The 20,538-nt window shown below is 40.6% G+C and overlaps 1 protein-coding gene across 2 annotated transcripts in view; it reads right to left on the bottom strand.

The window, feature by feature from the left end:
- Positions 1-16,806, bottom strand: part of LOC117336894 (probable serine/threonine-protein kinase kinX) — a 169,774-nt gene extending 152,968 nt beyond the window's left edge. Inside the window, exon 1 of one of the 2 annotated variants that reach the window (XM_033897641.1) lies at positions 16,722-16,806. The gene's annotated coding sequence lies outside the window, so the exon portion shown is untranslated. Of the gene's footprint in view, positions 1-3,434; positions 3,452-16,721 lie in introns of those variants that run through there. The other variant, XM_033897642.1, reaches the window with a different exon arrangement.
- Positions 16,807-20,538: the final 3,732 nt, after the last annotated feature.

The raw sequence follows: 20,538 nt of genomic DNA, 5'->3' as shown, positions 1-20,538 counted from the left end.
TCTCCCCACACACCCACCCCCCACACACCCCCACCCCCACACCACACCACCCCACCACACCCCACCTCCCCTACCCACCCTCCCCCACCCCAACCCACCACCCCCTCCACCCACACACCCACCTCCCCACACCCCACCCCCTACCCTCCCACACCACCTCCACACACCACCCACCCCACAAAAACAACCCCCACCTCCCCCACACACCCACCCCAACACACCCACCTCCCACACCACACACACCCCACCTCCCCACACACCACCTCCACACACACCCCACCTCACCACACACACCCCACCTCCCCACACACACCTCCCCTATACACCCTTCTCCCCACTACAAAAACAATTTCCCAGAGACAGTCTGTACTTATACTCTTTCCCATCAAACAGTTAATGTTGCTTTCATAAGCACTGTACTGACATCTAAATCTTTAAAGAACTTGACAAACCGACAGAATGGTATGATTCAACAAAATGTACCTATGACTCACCACAGGAGGATCAGCTGAGAGACCCCCAGCCTCCCAAACCTGCATGTCTCTGTCGGCATGTCAACAAACAATCCCTCTACAGGCCTTTGAATCATTGTGGGTACATAAACTTAATTATCTGAGATTAAAAGTCGTATCAAGCTGTCAGTTACTTTTAACTTTTCAAGATAGGTTTTACCAGAAAAAAATGTCTATGATATGGACAGTTGCAATACCAATATCATGAATACAAAGCTGAAACCTTAACCATAATGACATTAATTTTTCATAATAAAATTTACATATTTTCTAAAAACAAAGACTGACTAAAGACAACAAGCATACTGTGCTGCTAAAGGAATTCCCTACCAGCCCCCTCTAAAAATAGTAACAGTGACATTGACCTAGTTACAAAATCCCTGACAACTCTAAAACACAAACTTGTCCAAGATATATTGGCCCTTTGTATCTATGTAAAGTTTGATCAAAATCCCTCCAGAAATGAAGCCACTGAGGCACTGACAATGATTTTCTAAAAAATAGTAACAGTGACCTAGATCTTAACCAGATGGCGACCATGCAGATAAAACCAGATAAAACTCTAACTTGTCAGAGATGATATGGTCCTTTCAAATTGTAATTGCATGAAGTTTGATCAAAATCTCTAAAGAAATTAAGCCATTTCAGTGCTGATCACCAGGTGCCATTATTTCTGTAGGTACAAGATGGACGGGGCCTACTCATTGTCTGTTAGTCAGCAGTACTATTATGTCTGGTATGATGACACTAACACTGGACATTGACGCATTTTTATTACAGATCACAATCTGTTAAAACACCAGATATCACAACAAATACTATATGAATAGCCATCCTTCCAGCCATCCATATAAGGGAAGGCTAGCTTCGAGCCATCCTTATAAGGGCTAGCTAGCTTTAATTGAACCATCCATATATTGGCAGTCTAGCTTTAATTGAGCCATCCTTATAAGGAAAGGCTAGATTTGAGCCACCCTTAAAAGGGAAGGCTAGCTTTGGGCCATCCTTTTTAGGGCAGGCTAGCTTTGGGCCATTCTAATATGGGCAGGCTAGCTTTGGGCCATCCTTATAAGGGAAGGCTAGCTTTGAGCCATCCTTATAAGGGAAGGCAAGCTCTTATTGAGCCATCCTTATAAGGACAGGCTCGCTTTGAGCCACCCTTATAAGGGAAGGCTATCTTTGAGCCATCTTATAAGGACATACTAGCTTTAAGCCATCCTTATAAGGGAAAGCTAACTTTTGGCCTTTCTAATATGGGCAGGCTAACTTTGAGCCATCTTATAAGGGAAGGCTATCTTTGAGCCATCTTATAAGGGAAGGCTATCTTTGAGCCATCTTATAAGGAAAGGCTAGCTTTAGCCAAGACTTATAAGGACAGACTATAGTTCTGAGCCATCCTGTTTAGGCCAGACTCTTACCTTTGAGCCATTCTTATAAAGGCAGCTAAATTGGACCACACTAATGTGACTGTCCTTGTAAGGCCATGCTAGGTTGAAACTCTCCATGTTTAAGGGTAAGCTAGGTTGAAACTCTCCATGTTTAAGGGTAAGCTAGGTTGAAATTCTCTATGTTTAAGGCTATAAGCTAGGTTGAAACTCTCCATGTTTAAGGGTAAACTAGGTTGAAACTCTCTATGTTTAAGAGTAAGCTAGGTTGAAACTCTCTATGTTTAAGAGTAAGCTAGGTTGAAACTCTCGATGTTTAAGGCTATAAGCTAGGTTGAAACTCTCTATGTTTAAGGCTATAAGCTAGGTTGAAACTCTCTATGTTTAAGGCTATAAGCTAGGTTGAAACTCTGTATGTTTAAGAGTAAGCTAGGTTGAAACTCTCTATGTTTAAGGCTATAAGCTAGGTTGAAACTCTCCATGTTTAAGAGTAAGCTAGGTTGAAACTCTCTATGTTTAAGAGTAAGCTAGGTTGAAACTCTCTATGTTTAAGGCTATAAGCTAGGTTGAAACTCTCCATGTTTAAGAGTAAGCTAGGTTGAAACTCACAATGTTTAAGGGTAAGCTAGGTTGAAACTCTCCATGTTTAAGGGTAAGCTAGGTTGAAACTCACCATGTTTAAGGGTAAGCTAGGTTGGGATATCCTTATAAGGGCAGGCTAGGTTTGGGTCGATCATGCACACTTACAAGGGTAGGCTATAGCTACAGTGTACATTAGGTTGGGGCCACCCTTACAATTAAGAGCTGGCAAGGATTGACGGTGCCATCCTTCTGGGGCTATCCTTATAATTTAAGGATAGACTCGATTGCAATGGGGCCACCTTTATAAATGTAGGCACCCTTCATAACCAATTTATGTTATCATATGTGGCTTATTAGTCAAATTTTGCCACTAATATTTTTCATCAAGTTTTCATATCTTCCATTAAAAAAAACAAAAAACACCTGCTGTAAACATTAAAATGTAAATGTATGCAGCATAAATTGAAAGTGACACATAGCTCATTTTATATGTCTGAATATTAACATGTGTCTACCCTCTAACATAAGTCATCAGTATCAATAATGCACTTTGAATCTAATTTCATTACCCGCAAAAAAATCCAGATTCCTGGTGCTAACATTTAATTGGTGTTAATTCTAACTGCACTAATTAATGCCTACTTACCTGGATATCAACTCTACTATAAAGCTAATTAATGTGTAATTTGATGCAATATTACCTAAAACATATTTTCTATTATTTAATGAACATCAATTGATGTTAGTTGATTTCACAATATTTCTGCTGAACCAAACATATCTACTGCAGTTTGGTGTTCAATTGTATAATACCTACTATTTGTAGTTCCTACCTAGGTACTATGTACAAATTATACCTCCCACTAGACTTATCAAGAGCTACATAAAGATACCTGTTACACACACTACCAAATATCTCTGTAAATCACAACATTAAGTAAAACATCTAACTCACCTGTCAAAATTGTCAGATATAATTAAATCCAGTATCTGTGACAGTTTACACACATCTTTCTTCCCCAGTCATTAAGTCATTCAAAATGTCGGCCTGGTAGGTGAGATGTGTTATCCTCCCCTCGAACAGCGTACCACTGTACCCCAGGTATGTACAGGTAGATAACACTGGGACCATCACAGTTCCGTGTACCACCAGATATCATATTAACTCTGTATTATCTCAGGCAACTATAGATAAGTGTACAATACATTATATCTCTCATTAAACTTCTGACAGCCTCATACGATAACATGAATTTATAAACAGTTACGTTGTGAATCAAACAATTGTTCAATACAACTATATTAATATAATGTTAATATTGATACCATAAAGAGGCCCAGAAGGCCTGAATTGCTCACCTGTTCTGCACTTGTGTCAAATCTGGTGCACTTATATGAAGAACAAATTACACTCTGAGAAAAGACAATCAATTGAGTTAGTCATGGAATTCTTTAATTTAGACGTTTCCTTTTATTCATTGTCTTACCTTTAATTAACACTTACCTTTAATATCCATACTTAATAAGAATGTGTCATATACATTGTAACATAAAATTTTACCTTTGCCAAGAGATCTTTATACCAAGTTAAAATCACTTGATATATACAAGGTGGGATTCGATATTAACAATCATGGTATGACGTCACAGCAACAATATAACGGCATTAGTTTGCCCCCAGCCCCCTTGGGGATGAGACAGGTCGATTTCAACTCAAGATATTCAAGGATTCCGTGAGTCTTCGAGACAGGTACATGTACTAACTGTACCTAATGCCTTGTATATTATGTATGGAAACTGTCCTGTATGGTCTAATACATTCTATATATATATATTTCACTGGTGACTTTTCAGGATGTTCACATGCTCCATCACGTAACATATTACACAACACACAGTGACGTATGTCCGTGACATTACTAACAGGGTTACGGGTAATATCACACGTCTTTCCATGTAACACATTACAATCTTTACGGGTAATATCACACGTCTTTCCATGTAACACATTACAATCTTTACGGGTAATATCACACGTCTTTCCATGTAACATAAATAACAATCTTAACATTTTAGGACATAATTAAAGGACATATACTGAATCAACTTACAATCTTAATCACATATGCTTGCTCTCTTTTCTCACCTATGAAAAGTACTGTATACAGCGAATTCCTGAAATGTAATGGTTTGAAAGTCTATTGTCAGAGTGCATGATTCCTGGACAAACGGTAGGTGTTTAAGACAATGTTATAACTACGTGTCAGTGTTTAGGACAATATGTTACTATGTTTGCTTGTTTGCTGGGTTAATCACCCTGTGAACAATCAGGGTCATTTTGAGTTTAGGTCTTTTGTAGTAGCTGGTGGCTACCTCACTGAACAACATACAGGAGGCCTGTTGCATTACTTTCCAGAGCAATTAGGGTAAAGTGTCTTGCTGAAGGACGTAACAATGACAAATAACACAGACTGGATAGTTTCTCAGTTTCCTGAGAAACACATATTTTTTAAGATAATATGTAAGATTTTAGACAATGTTTAAGGACAACATGAAATCATTTAAGAAAATGTATAAGTGTTTGAAGGGACATTCCTTTGTTTGAATGTGTATGCTAGCTGGCAAACTGAAACTTAATGGGAAATGTGTATAATTCCCAAGTAGTAAAAGTTATAATCTTTAAATTAATATGGCAATTTTACTCTTAAGGGAAACCAAAGTACTTCAAGTAACATATCGTAAAAATTCTCAATTCAACCCAAAGTATCACTAGTTACCGCAAAGGCAGACAGTTTTTGTGTATGAAACATCATTTTTCTGTACATTATATAATTCTGCATTGCTTTCATTACTGGTAGGCACAAAAACTCATATACTCTTCATTTAGGCATAGATTTTATAAACAGAAATTTTGCACATTTCTGATGTCCAAACGAAGGAATGCCCTTATAAGACAATATGTATGTGTTTAAGACAATAAGTAAGTGTTTGAGACAATGTAAATGTATTTAAGACAATAAGTAAATGCTTGAGACAATGTCTAAGTATTTAAGACAATGTGTATATGTTTAAGACAATGCACATGTGCAAGTTGGTATTTTAATTTGTTCTGATGACGACACGCCTAAGTGTCAAAACTCGTCAACTACTTGATTAAAGCTGATCCACCCAGCACAACATTGTTATGGTCATCTTTATGCTTTGACAATGTGAAAGTGTTTAAGACAATGTATATGTGTTTTATTAAGACATTATTTAAGTAATTAAGACAATGTGTAAGTGCTTAAAATAATGAGTATGTGTTTAAGACAATATGTAGGTGTTTAAGACAATGTATAAGTGTTTAAACAATGTATAAGTGTATGTGTTTAAGACAATGTTTAAGTGTTTAAGACAATGTGTATGTGTTTAAGACAATGTATAGGTGTTTAAGACAATATGTGAATGTGTTTAAGACAATGTATAAGTGTTTAAGACAATATGTAGGTGTTTAAGACAATGTATAAGTGTTTAAGACAATGTATAAGTGTATGTGTTTAAGACAATGTTTAAGTGTTTAGGACAATGTGTATGTGTTTAAGACAATGTATAGGTGTTTAAGACAATATGTGTATGTGTTTAAGACAATGTATAAGTGTTTAAGACAATATGTGTATGTGTTAAGACAATGTTTAAGTGTTTAAGACAATGTATAAGTGTTTAAGACAATGTGGATGTGTTCAAGACAATTTTTAAGTGTTTAAGACAAAGTCTGTACGTGTTTAAGACAATATATGTAAGTTTTTAAGACAATATGTGAAAGTTTTTAAGACAATGTATATGTGTTTTATAAAGACATTATGTAAGTATTAAAGGCAATTTGTAAGTGTAAATGACAATACGTGTAAGTGTTTAAGACAATGTGGATGTGTTAAGAAAATGTATAAGTGTTTAAGACAATGTGTATGTGTTTAAGACAATGTTTAAGTGTTTAAGACAAAGTGTGTAAGTTTTTAAGACAATTAATGTATATGTGTTTTATTAAGACATTATGTAAGTAATAAAGACAATTTGTAAGTGTTTAAGACAATGTGTAAGTTTAAGACAATGTGTAAATGTATATGACAATATGTGTAAGTTTAAGACAAAGTGTGTAAGTGTTTAAGACAATATGTGCAAGTTTTTAAGACAATTATGTAAGTTTTTAAGACAATGTATATGTATATAAGTTATTACGGCAATGCTTAAAAGAATCTGTATGTGTTTAAGACTTAATTAAAACACAATCTGTATGTGTTTAAGACTTAATTAAAACACAATCTGTATGTGTTTAAGACTTAATCAAAACAATATGTATATATTTAAGACTATGTGTTCGGTTTAAGACAACCAAGTGTGTCAAGTAAATGAAATATTTCCATATTCAACATATTTTGTCCTATGACAGTTTAAAAGCAGGAATTCTATGATGTGGATACTTGGTTACAGAAAAGTGATGTGTTTTCATACACAAATGTACTTTGTAAGTAATATCTATCAGAAATTCTTTCACATGTATTACTTAATGTATGTTAGATTTGGAATCATTCATAATCAAACGTCTACATTGAACTCTTATACAAAATAATGACTCGAATGTCCTTGTATCTAAAGGTCCAAAGGGTATTACCGTAACACAGGTATGAAGACAAGTTCAATCATCTGTGTTAAGTACCTATAGACATATCCTATATAAGTGTAGATAGTCAGATCTCTATCTCTCTGTGGCTACTGTTTAGACCGTTAGGAGGTGAACACTTAAAACATCCGCAACTTTTAACAAGAAATGCAAGTGGAAAATATTTCAATACAGCATTCCTAACATTCCAGACATTGTAATCATGAAATAAAGTGCATAGCTGTGGTAATCACCTAGACTGTCGTTAGATGCTATTTTAACAATACAGAAACAGCCAACACTGCCCCTCTCCTCGGCCATATATTATACCCTACTGTATTCCTTCAAGTATTTCCATACTGTCTTCCTCCAACTCAGTCTTACCATATATTACATTGTAATTAGTATTGAATATATTGATATTAAAAAGAACAAGACAGCTGTAACATAGTCAGTGATAAGCCAAAAACACAATGACCTTTCCCTAATGGTATTCCTCCATTAACTCAGCCCTTAAATTCATCCCATCATGAATATACATCTATATATCAACAATACCAATCCCCCCCCCCCCCCCCCCCCCTCTCCAACCCCTTAACCTGACTTATTGTTCAGCTATATATGTAAATTAAAAGTGAAGTGAAATAATCACCATTCTTTATCAAATGGAACTTCCAGATTATTATTACAAAGCTTATACTATAAGATGGTAAAGTGCTCCTCCCTTGTACCTCAAGTTTTTCGTTCAGAAATATGTCTAGTCATTGTGTGTTTAATTGTCATGCACCAAATGTCAACCAGAAAACAAAAGACATTGACACCAGGTCAAAATCCTTAAAGTCTCGAAAGCTTACATCCGAGACATCTTAGCATAAGGGTCACCATGTGTACTACCCATATATTTGACAATAATATAGAAAATCTGTTCTGTTATATGAATTGTATTGTGTAAGAATTTCCCTTTCCAGCTTCATCAATCAAAATCTATTTTCACTCTCACAGAGCCTGACAAAGAGCTTTTACCAAATCCACTGTATTTTTAATGAAATCCTTAATAACCTGATAAAATTATAGTTATTAAATGGCAGAATTCACAATAATTCTGTATAAAACTTGCTCCCTCATGTACTTATTGATTTTTGTCACTGTTTGGGAAGCAGACAGTTGGCACTATTACAATGGTGTCTAGCCAAACATATTGATAAAATATAACTTGTTTTGGAGAGATTTTCACACACACACACACACACACACACACACACTTGTCTGAAAGAAAACCTTCCTGCTCACAGGACCATCACAGACAGTTCCCTGTCTCATATCGCTTCAGTGGGGAGTTGGGGACTCATTTGCACTCCCTGAAACCAAACTGACTAGGTGGTAATTACGTGTGCATGAAGGCATTAATGGATTTCTCGCTCATGGCCTTTTATGATGAAATTACAAATAAAGAATGTGACAAAGGGCTACACATATTGGCAATACATTTGTATTTCCATATAAGGTGTTGTCATCACGGAAATGGATTGTTTCCCCTGGCTTAAGGCACATAAATTGCTCTATATAGTGCAACTCACGAAAAACTTGAATTACGAAGACTTAATGTAATTATTCTTCTATCCAGTACCATTTATTTAATTCACAATTACATGTAATCACATTCAGGACTATTCTAGCTTATACAAAACCTGAGTCCACTTCTCTCCAGCCTATATTTTACACAATTTCATGTTTTAATGATTTCCTTTGAACAAATTACAGTAGTGATTAAAGTCAGAAAAATATCCTATTAGTACTCAATTGATTGAAATAAAAATCAAACCTCACAAGTTAATAAAAAAAACTTCCAGAAGAACACTTTTGCAGGATGGGATTCTCAAAAAAATCAAGGCCCATGGGCCTTAACAGTCATCTGACATCAACAGACTATATCGTAGTACGTGTATACAAACTCAGTAGCAGTATAGCACTGTGATACTGTATGTAAAATATACCTACAGGTAAAACGATCACCAATAATTCAGCCACTTTCCCAAAACTGTTTATAGCCTTACCTGTAATTAATACCTATGTCTGTTCTCCCCCTGTAACAACACTATAACTGTGCCCAATGTTAAAATAGGATATGTTGGCAGAGTTGGAAGACACTATGGCACTACTGAAATTGGCAGCCATCTTGGATTTCATACTGACCCGAAAAATAACAACACTTTGCCAGGACCATCTCAGGATCATATCAGGAATTTAAGAGCTGAATCCCACTGATAGAACTTGTGATTAAAACTTAGAATAGGCTTTGTTCAGGAAAACAATGATTGCGTAATCATATTGTGACAAAATGGCCTCCATGGCGAAAACAAACAACAGCACTTTCTTGACTCCCCCTTCTCTAAAATTCCCACTTAAATTCCCACTCTAGCTTGATGGCACCAGTGGAACTAGGGCACCAGTGAAACTAGAGAAGTATAAATTATGTTTTTCAAGATGGCTGAAATGGTGGCCATCTTGGATTTTGAACCGACACGAAAAATAACAACACTTGGTCAGGACCATCTCAGAATCATTTCAGGCAAGTTATAATTAGAGCTCAATCCCTCATGTAAAACTTGAGAAGTTTGAAATAGGAGATGAAAACCATGATTGTACAATCAGGACACAAAATGGCCACAGCAGCTGCCATGTCAAAATTTTTTATGATGCTGAAAAATAACAACACTTTTTTGGCTTCCCTTCCTTAACATTTCTACCAAATTTTAACTCTGTGCTACCAGTGGAAATGGAGAAGGAGTTTAAAATGTTTTTTTTCAAGATGGCAGCCACGGCAACCATGTTGGATTTCAGATCAAACCAAAAAGTAACAACACTTGGTCAGGAACATCTCAGGATCATTTCAGGCAGGCAAGCTAGAGCTCAGTCCAACTGTTGGAACTTAAGAAGAAGTTAAAAATGTGAAAGTTTACACAACTTAAGAAGAAGTTAAAAATGTGAAAGTTTGCACAAGCACATGATGACGAAGGAAGCACAATGACTATAAGTTGTCCTGACCATTCGGGTCAGATGACCTAAAAAGGGGTATATATTGTAAGCATACACATGTATTTATCTTAGGGAACTTTAACTTTAAAGCATAACCAACTTTGATTTTAAACAGATTAATATATTGATAAATTGGCAAACAATATTTTCCATAGAAACCAATATATTAAAGAATCTTAATTTTAGCACGAAGAAAAGAGCTAAGATATGATATACATGTAGCTACTATACGTCTCTTATATAGCTATAGAATAATGTATAATGGGGTGTAATTAGTACATGTTGTTAATATAGTGCTTATAAAAACTAAATCACCACATAATGTTTGGACTAAGTATTGTTAATGGATATACATTATGATTGTTGTCCACGTTTACTGAAGTATGGTGAGGTTTGCCTTACAAGGCTGACACCGACACTATAGACATACAATTATAATTATTTTCCAGACTGACTACTCCTTTTTTCTCCATAACTCAAGCCATCAACATGTCATGCTTAGTAACTATTTGAATATTATTCTACCACATCTGTATCCTAGGGCCTCGTTACCATGGTAACTGAGAAGAACAGGGTCCAATGAATTTCTCAATGATAATTTCAGTGACATGATACTGTATTGGGTAATTCCCCCAACAGATGTTCATGTCAACCTAAAGTCTGTCCACTTCCCTTGCCTGCTATGTTACATGTTATATTAACAACAGCTTTCTACTGTGTCTAAAGGTAGACTCACCCACAAAAATCTCATTTTTTTCTGTCCGAGTAGACACATAATATTAATTCCTAGTACTGTAGTTATGTTATACGAGATTAAACCTTATTTTAAGCTTTTCTCTCGTTCCAAGTTAGGTTAGCCTGCATTAGAGAGATAATACGGAAATATATTTCACTGAAATTTAAACCAAAAAGAGCTTAAGGCATTGAACCCCTGCAATGATGCAATTTAATTCAAAGAAATTAACAAAATTAGTAAAAATTGTCTGTTTAAACCATAAACCAATAAAAACACAAAATTGCCACAATCTTTTTGATAAAATTATAGAAATCACAATTATACATTTCTACTTATAACATTATCTATAGCAAAAAAATGAAAGAATTTATTTTTGGTGGTTTCGAGCCGAAGAGGATGGGGAGTGTTGTATATAATTATACAGAGCTTTTTCTCACTGGTTTGGGATGGGGCCTTTTTGTTTCATTTTGGGAAGAAAATTGGTGAACTTGGAAAGATTTTTGCAAGAGTAAACTTAAAAATTTTGTGATTTTGGCTTTAAAATGAAATAATTCCAACATTAACGGCCCCAAAAAGCCCTCAGAAAAAAGCCCTGTTATAACTTGACTTCATTAGAGACTAAGCTAACCAAACACAATGCTGGATAGGGAGAATTTATATCATTTAATCTCTCAGCTGTTTCATAATTGTCTTGTTGTTTTAGCTACAACAGGAATGTTGTTATGGTAAAAATAGATTTCAGAGATATGTGTATATCATCCAGACAAAAAAAGCTTAACATCGAAATATGACATGTCATAATATGATGTATCCCCATTGCTAACCATATGTTTAATGAGTCATCGTATCAACTGAATTACTGCTCGTAATAGTAATTGCATCTAAAACTTAGTTCATGTATTACGAAGTTAAGAAATTCTATTTTTTTTAAAGCTAGAGAATACCGCTTTTATCCTCTTTTAATATACTTATCAATGATTGACTTCTTCAATCAAAACGATTTCCTGTTTTTATGATTCATAGCTATTCAGACCATACTGTGACCAGTGAAGTGGTACGTAGCTTAGTGATAGGGGACCAGTGATATGTGGTGTGGTGGAGGGATAGGGGACCAGTGATATGTGGAGTGGTGGAGGGGTAGGGGACCAGTGATATGTGGTGTGGTGGAGGGGTAGGGGACCAGTGGTATGTGGTGTGGTGGAGGGGTAGGGGACCAGTGGTATGTGGTGTGGTGGAGGGGTAGGGGACCAGTGGTATGTGGTGTGGTGGAGGGGTAGGGGACCAGTGGTATGTGGTGTGGTGGAGGGGTAGGGGACAGTGATATGTGATATAGAGGAGGGGTAGGGGACCAGTGGTATGTGGTGTGGTGGAGGGGTAGGGGACCAGTGATATGTGGTGTGGTGGAGGGGTAGGGGACCAGTGGTATGTGGTGTGGTGGAGGGGTAGGGGACCAGTGGTATGTGGTGTGGTGGAGGGGTAGGGGACCAGTGGTATGTGGTGTGGTGGAGGGGTAGGGGACCAGTGATATGTGATATAGAGGAGGGGTAGGGGACCAGTGGTATGTGGTGTGGTGGAGGGGTAGGGGACCAGTGATATGTGGTGTGGTGGAGGGGTAGGGGACCAGTGGTATGTGGTGTGGTGGAGGGGTAGGGGACCAGTGATATGTGAAGTGGTGGAGGGGTAGGGGACCAGTGATATTTGGAGTGGTGGAGGGGTAGGGGACCAGTGATATGTGGTGTGGTGGAGGGGTGGGGACCAGTGATATGTGGAGTGGTGGAGGGGTAGGGGACCAGTGATATGTGGAGTGGTGGAGGGGTAGGGGACCAGTGATATGTGGAGTGGAGGAGGGGTAGGGGACCAGTGATATGTGAAGTGGAGGAGGGGTAGGGGACCAGTGATATGTGAAGTGGAGGAGGGGTAGGGGACCAGTGATATGTGGTGTGGTGGAGGGGTAGGGGACCAGTGATATGTGAAGTGGAGGAGGGGTAGGGGACCAGTGATATGTGGTGTGGTGGAGGGGTGGGGGACCAGTGATATGTGGTGTGGTGGAGGGGTGGGGGACCAGTGATATGTGGAGTGGTGGAGGGGTAGGGGACCAGTGATATGTGGAGTGGTGGAGGGGTAGGGGACCAGTGATATGTGGAGTGGAGGAGGGGTAGGGGACCAGTGATATGTGAAGTGGAGGAGGGGTAGGGGACCAGTGATATGTGAAGTGGAGGAGGGGTAGGGGACCAGTGATATGTGGTGTGGTGGAGGGGTAGGGGACCAGTGATATGTGAAGTGGAGGAGGGGTAGGGGACCAGTGATATGTGGTGTGGTGGAGGGGTGGGGGACCAGTGATATGTGGTGTGGTGGAGGGGTGGGGGACCAGTGATATGTGGTGTGGTGGAGGGGTGGGGGACCAGTGGTATGTGGTGTGGTGGAGGGGTGGGGGACCAGTGATATGTGAAGTGGAGGAGGGGTAGGGGACCAGTGATATGTGAAGTGGAGGAGGGGTAGGGGACCAGTGATATGTGTGTGTGGTGGAGGGGTGGGGGACCAGTGATATGTGGTGTGGTGGAGGGGTGGGGACCAGTGATATGTGGTGTGGTGGAGGGGTGGGGGACCAGTGGTATGTGGTGTGGTGGAGGGGTAGGGGGACCAGTGATATGTGAAGTGGAGGAGGGGTAGGGGACCAGTGATATGTGAAGTGGAGGAGGGGTAGGGGACCAGTGATATGTGGTGTGGTGGAGGGGTGGGGGACCAGTGATATGTGAAGTGGAGGAGGGGTAGGGGACCAGTGATATGTGGTGTGGTGGAGGGGTGGGGGACCAGTGATATGTGGTGTGGTGGAGGGGTGGGGGACCAGTGATATGTGAAGTGGAGGAGGGGTAGGGGACCAGTGATATGTGGTGTGGTGGAGGGGTGGGGGACCAGTGATATGTGATGTGGAGGAGGGGTAGGGGACCAGTGATATGTGGAGTGGAGGAGGGGTAGGGGACCAGTGATATGTGGAGTGGTGGAGGGGTGGGGGACCAGTGATATGTGGAGTGGAGGAGGGGTAGGGGACCAGTGATATGTGGTGTGGTGGAGGGGTGGGGGACCAGTGATATGTGTAGTGGAGGAGGGGTAGGGGACCAGTGATATGTGAAGTGGAGGAGGGGTAGGGGACCAGTGATATGTGGTGTGGTGGAGGGGTGGGGGACCAGTGATATGTGATGTGGAGGAGGGGTAGGGGACCAGTGATATGTGGAGTGGAGGAGGGGTAGGGGACCAGTGATATGTGGAGTGGTGGAGGGGTGGGGGACCAGTGATATGTGGAGTGGAGGAGGGGTAGGGGACCAGTGATATGTGGAGTGGTGGAGGGGTGGGGGACCAGTGATATGTGGTGTGGTGGAGGGGTAGGGGACCAGTGATATGTGGTGTGGTGGAGGGGTAGGGGACCAGTGATATGTGGAGTGGAGGGGTGGGGGACCAGTGATATGTGAAGTGGAGGAGGGGTAGGGGACCAGTGATATGTGGTGTGGTGGAGGGGGTAGGGGACCAGTGATATGTGGTGTGGTGGAGGGGTGGGGGACCAGTGATATGTGGTGTGGTGGAGGGGTGGGGGACCAGTGATATGTGGTGTGGTGGAGGGGTGGGGGACCAGTGATATGTGGAGTGGAGGAGGGGCAGGGGACCAGTGATATGTGGTGTGGTGGAGGGGTGGGGGACCAGTGATATGTGGTGTGGTGGAGGGGTGGGGGGACCAGTGATATGTGGTGTGGTGGAGGGGTGGGGGACCAGTGATATGTGAAGTGGAGGAGGGGTAGGGGACCAGTGATATGTGAAGTGGAGGAGGGGTAGGGGACCAGTGATATGTGGTGTGGTGGAGGGGTGGGGGACCAGTGATATGTGAAGTGGAGGAGGGGTAGGGGACCAGTGATATGTGGTGTGGTGGAGGGGTGGGGGACCAGTGATATGTGAAGTGGAGGAGGGGTAGGGGACCAGTGATATGTGAAGTGGAGGAGGGGTAGGGGACCAGTGATATGTGAAGTGGAGGAGGGGTGGGGGACCAGTGATATGTGGAGTGGAGGAGGGGTGGGGGACCAGTGATATGTGGTGTGGTGGAGGGGTGGGGGACCAGTGATATGTGGTGTGGTGGAGGGGTGGGGGACCAGTGATATGTGAAGTGGAGGAGGGGTGGGGGACCAGTGATATGTGGAGTGGAGGAGGGGTGGGGGACCAGTGATATGTGAAGTGGAGGAGGGGTAGGGGACCAGTGATATGTAGAGTGGAGGAGGGGTGGGGGACCAGTGATATGTGGAGTGGAGGAGGGGTAGGGGACCAGTGATATGTGATGTGGAGGAGGGGTAGGGGACCAGTGATATGTGAAGTGGAGGAGGGGTAGGGGACCAGTGATATGTGGAGTGGAGGAGGGGTAGGGGACCAGTGATATGTGGAGTGGAGGAGGGGTAGGGGACCAGTGATATGTGAAGTGGAGCAGGGGTGGGGGACCAGTGATATGTGAAGTGGAGGAGGGGTAGGGGACCAGTGATATGTGAAGTGGGGGAGGGGTAGGGGACCAGTGATATGTGGAGTGGTGGAGGGGTAGTGGACCAATGATATGTGAAGTGGAGGAGGGGTAAGGGACCAGTAATATGTGAAGTGGAGGAGGGGTAGGGTACCAGTGATATGTGAAGTGGAGGAGGGGTAGGGGACCAGTGATATGTGAAGTGGAGGAGGGGTAGGGGACCAGTGATATGTGGAGTGGAGGAGGGGTGGGGGACAGTGATATGTGAAGTGGAGGAGGGGTGGGGGACCAGTGATATGTGATGTGGAGGAGGGGTAGGGGACCAGTGATAAGTGAAGTTGATGAGGGGTAGGAGATCTGTGATATGTGAAGTGGAGGAGGGGTAGGGGACCAGTGATAAGTGAAGTGGAGGAGGGGTTGGGGTCTGTGATATGTGAAGTGGAGGAGGGGTAGGGGACCAGTGATAAGTGAAGTGGAGGAGAGGTAGGGGACCAGTGATATGTAAAGTGGAGGAGGGGTAAGGGACCAGTGATAAGTGAAGTGGAGGAGGGGTAGGGGACCAGTGATATGTGGAGTGGTGGAGGGGTAGGAGACCAGTGATATGTGAAGTGGAGGAGGGGTAGGAGACCAGTGATATGTGAAGTGGAGGAGAGGTAGGGGACCAGTTATATGTGGAGTGGAGGAGGGGTAGGAGACCAGTGATATGTGAAGTGGAGGAGAGGTAGGGGACCAGTTATATGTGGAGTGGTGGAGGGGTATGGGACCAGTGATATGTGGAGTGGGGAGGGGTAGGAGACCAGTGATATGTGGAGTGGTGGAGGGGTAGGGGACCAGTGATATGTGAAGTGTAGGAGGGGTGGGGATCTTTTATAAGTGAAGTGGAGGAGGGGTGGGGGTATGTGATATGTGTAGTGGGGGAGGGGTAGGGGACCAGTGATATGTGAAGTGTAGGAGGGGTGGGGATCTTTGATAAGTGAAGTGGAGGAGGGGTGGGGGTATGTGATATGTGTAGTGGGGGAGGGGTAGGGGACCAGTGATATGTGAAGTGTAGGAGGGGTGGGGATCTTTGATATGTGAAGTGGAGGAGGGGTGGGGGTATGTGATATGTACTCTTCAGGTATCAAGACATGACAGTTACTTCCTCCAACTGTGATTTTAAATAAGAGTACGCATTATGGAGATGTCACTTAAGCAGTTATGGTACAGGGGGTATTTGATACTGATAGTCAGACTCGTGTGATATAAATCTGATAATATACAACAGGTACGCATACAGGTGCATGTAAAATGCAAAACATGTCTCGACATTCATTATCAAATTGCACACTTATGTCACACTTACCTGTGTGTCTAATTAGTTTCCTTCAGTCTAGCAGCTGAATCCCAAACAAAGGAAAGTCCCTGTGTATCCCCTTCCTGCCAATATCACGTGTTGTCGCGAACCGAAAATAGACGTTCGGGGTTCTGCGGCTGCTTTTCAGTTACCGAACTCTCTAAACAAAGACAGGAATCGCGAATGAAAACCAAGCAGGCGTGACGACCGATACCGGGAAAGTCCACTCCTGAAAATAGGGTGCGACAGATTGCTTATGAATTGATAATATCTGACAAATTACGCATAATTAATTTAAGATATGAGATAAATACAATAACTATTTATGTCTCATAAAGATATCGGACAGTACATTATCGGATGTGATGCTAATAAATATTTCAACATCGATTTCATTGTCAAACTATAACACCAAATATTTATTATTTATAGCATAATTCACCCGAAACGTTTCCTCTCTTCTAAAAAAAGGATTATTTGGCCATTTTTTGGTAACCATAGTTTTAGTTTCAATATGACTCATATTTTACATTCTTTCTCCCGGTAACTCCTACCCATATGAAAGTAATCATTAAAATGATTGTGATAAGGCCTAGCGTTGACTAATATCAGAGGATGTAGAAAGGGGCACGTGTGTAATGTTAGAAGTTAATTGCCCCATGATTACTGCCAGCTGCGGAGATCAATAATTCTATATTTTTAGGCACAACAGTGTGTTATTTAATACAAATAACATACACGTTATTTATCGTTTTTAAATGTGTATAAAACTACGAACAGGATATCATCGGCCGTCCTCAGGTAAAACCATCAGTTTGTTTGTACCTCTGTTTGATAAAAATGTAATAAGGCAAGGAATTGATATGCCATATATACGCGTAGGTGAAGAACCACTAGACTCTGTATTACATCTCCTTGTTTATGATATTAAAACTTGTGACATTTTATTGATTGCTTTACAGAAGTGAACTTGTGACATTGTATTTATTGCTTTAGAGAAGCGGACTTGTGACATTGTATTTATTGCGTTAGAGAAGCGGGCTTGTGACATTGTATTTATTGCTTTGGAGAAGTGGACTTGTGACATTGTATTTATTGCTTTAGAGAAGCGGACTTGTGACATTGTATTTATTGCTTTGGAGAAGCGGACTTGTGACATTGTATTTATTGCTTTAGAAAAGTGGACTTGTGACATTGTATTTATTGCTTTGGAGAAGCGGACTTGTGACATTGTATTTATTGCTTTGGAGAAGCGGACTTGTGACATTGTATTTATTGCTTTAGAGAAGCGGACTTGTGACATTGTATTTATTGCTTTAGAGAAGCGGACTTGTGACATTGTATTTATTGCTTTAGAGAAGCGGACTTGTGACATTGTATTTATTGCTTTAGAGAAGCGGACTTGTGACATTGTATTTATTGCTTTGGAGAAGCGGACTTGTGACATTGTATTTATTGCTTTAGAGAAGCGGACTTGTGACATTGTATTTATTGCTTTAGAGAAGCGGACTTGTGACATTGTTTTTATTGCTTTAGAGAAGCGGACTTGTGACATTGTATTTATTGCTTTAGAGAAGCGGACTTGTGACATTGTATTTATTGCTTTGGAGAAGCGGACTTGTGACATTGTATTTATTGCTTTGGAGAAGCGGACTTGTGACATTGTATTTATTGCTTTGGAGAAGCGGACTTGTGACATTGTATTTATTGCTTTGGAGAAGCGGACTTGTGACATTGTATTTATTGCTTTAGAGAAGCGGACTTGTGACATTGTATTTATTGCTTTAGAGAAGCGGACTTGTGACATTGTATTTATTGCTTTGGAGAAGCGGACTTGTGACATTGTATTTATTGCTTTAGAAAAGCGGACTTGTGACATTGTATTTATTGCTTTAGTCAGAGACTTGTATATCAGGTATACACGTCTCTGCTTTAGTGGAGATCATTTTGCCTTATAATGATGAAAAAAATGCATTGACAAAAGGGGGTCGGTCCAACCAATACTGACAGAGTTATCTCCCATCGTCTACAGAAATACTACAGGGACTTATGTATCTAATACATAGGTATGACCATGGGTTGGAAGTTCGTGCCAAGTCGTTATGATTAAAACATGCAATATATTCATCGGATTTGTGATTATACATAATTATGTATGTTTTGGAGTTCGCTTATTCAAAGTCATTGTGCCACCAAGGAAGCTAAAACTGCCAGAATGTCTGTCAGCCGTGTCACTCTGTGACGATTACATCACGCATTAACTCTGGTATGATTTCTAGATTTTGCTTCAAGTAAAATTGCCAATTTAAATCGTGATTTTAAGAGGTTGCTTACAAATCAATTCCATCTGTTCCATTCAGAGGGAAGTTTTTTTTTTATATTTCTATACAGGAACTGGTAGCTAACAGAATCTATTGAAAAGTTGTGATAGCGTCCGTCACGTGACGATTACATAACATGCAAACTACATGTGCATCTGCTTTACCCCAGCAGTTAGTAGACACGGCTACACGATGGAAATCCATGTTGATATTGAATGACATTCAACAACCCAGTGTTCCGTCTGAGTCTCTTAGGATCTTAAAAGACACTTCATTTCATACGAGCCCGATAAAATGGGTCTGACTGGAGAATTTGTTAAGAACAAAAATACACGTGATTTTATCATGTTACAGACAAAATGAACCCGAAAACTTTACATACATTCTTTAACGGCATGATACTGACTTCCTTATTTCGAGTTTAACTATGGCGTCATAATGGTACGGACAAATATGACATGGAACACTTAGAATTATTTTATTTTAATCCATTCTAACAAACAATTACCACATTTGTTCTTTGTGTATAACGATATAGTTAACTGTTTACTCTAACCATCCCCAGTACATATTTTGATCAAACAAAAGGGCGGGATTATGTCGATGGTGTTTGAACCGTTCATGTCATGTTTGTTGATATATAAATTGTTGATGTGCCAGGTTTGTTTAGACAAAGCTTCCTACCTTTTATAATACAGACTGTCTTTGAAGTGTAAAACCATTAACTTATAATACTGTCCTAGACTGTATCTAGAGGTGACCGAGTGGTACCACACCGATTTACTAAAGAGATACTGCATCGTAAACATCTTCACTATTTTACTGTCAGTAATTTAAAATTAACATAAATAACCTATTAAAGTGATCGATGCTGTTCTAAGGTACAGTACCCGTGTTTAGCAGTACGTACATGTATACTCTAAGTTAGAGTGGAGGGGATACACGATTAGTAAGGCGTCCTTGGCATTTGCTTATCAAGAAATAAAAAAAAAAGTTTAATTAGACATACACTTGTATACTTGACTTTGTTGCTTGAAATATTTAGTTAGATCATATTGACCTTTGCTGGTTAAGGAGTTAGAGGTCATTGACCTTTGTTGAATTAGAGATTAGAAGAAGCCATTGACGTTTGTTGGGTTAGAGGTCATTGACGTTTGTTGGGTTAGAGGTTAGAGGTCATTGACGTTTGTTAGGTTAGGGGTTAGAGGTCATAGACTTCTGCTTGGTTAGGAGTAAGAGGTCATTGACCTTTGCTGGGTTAGGAGTTAGAGGTCATTGACATTTGTTGGGTTAGAGGTTAGAAGAAGCCATTGACGTTTGTTGGGTTAGAGGTTAGAGGTCATTGACGTTTGTTGGGTTAGAGGTTAGAGGTCATTGACGTTTGTTGGGTTAGGGGTTAGAGGTCATAGACTTCTGCTTGGCTAGGAGTAAGAGGTCATTGACCTTTGCTGGGTTAGGAGTTACAATTGTAGAGGTCATTGACATTTGTTGGGTTAGGGATTAGA

Source organism: Pecten maximus, chromosome 10, assembly GCF_902652985.1.
Source record: "Pecten maximus chromosome 10, xPecMax1.1, whole genome shotgun sequence".
NCBI lineage: Eukaryota > Metazoa > Mollusca > Bivalvia > Pectinida > Pectinidae > Pecten > Pecten maximus.
This window is presented reverse-complemented; position numbering and strand designations above follow the sequence as displayed.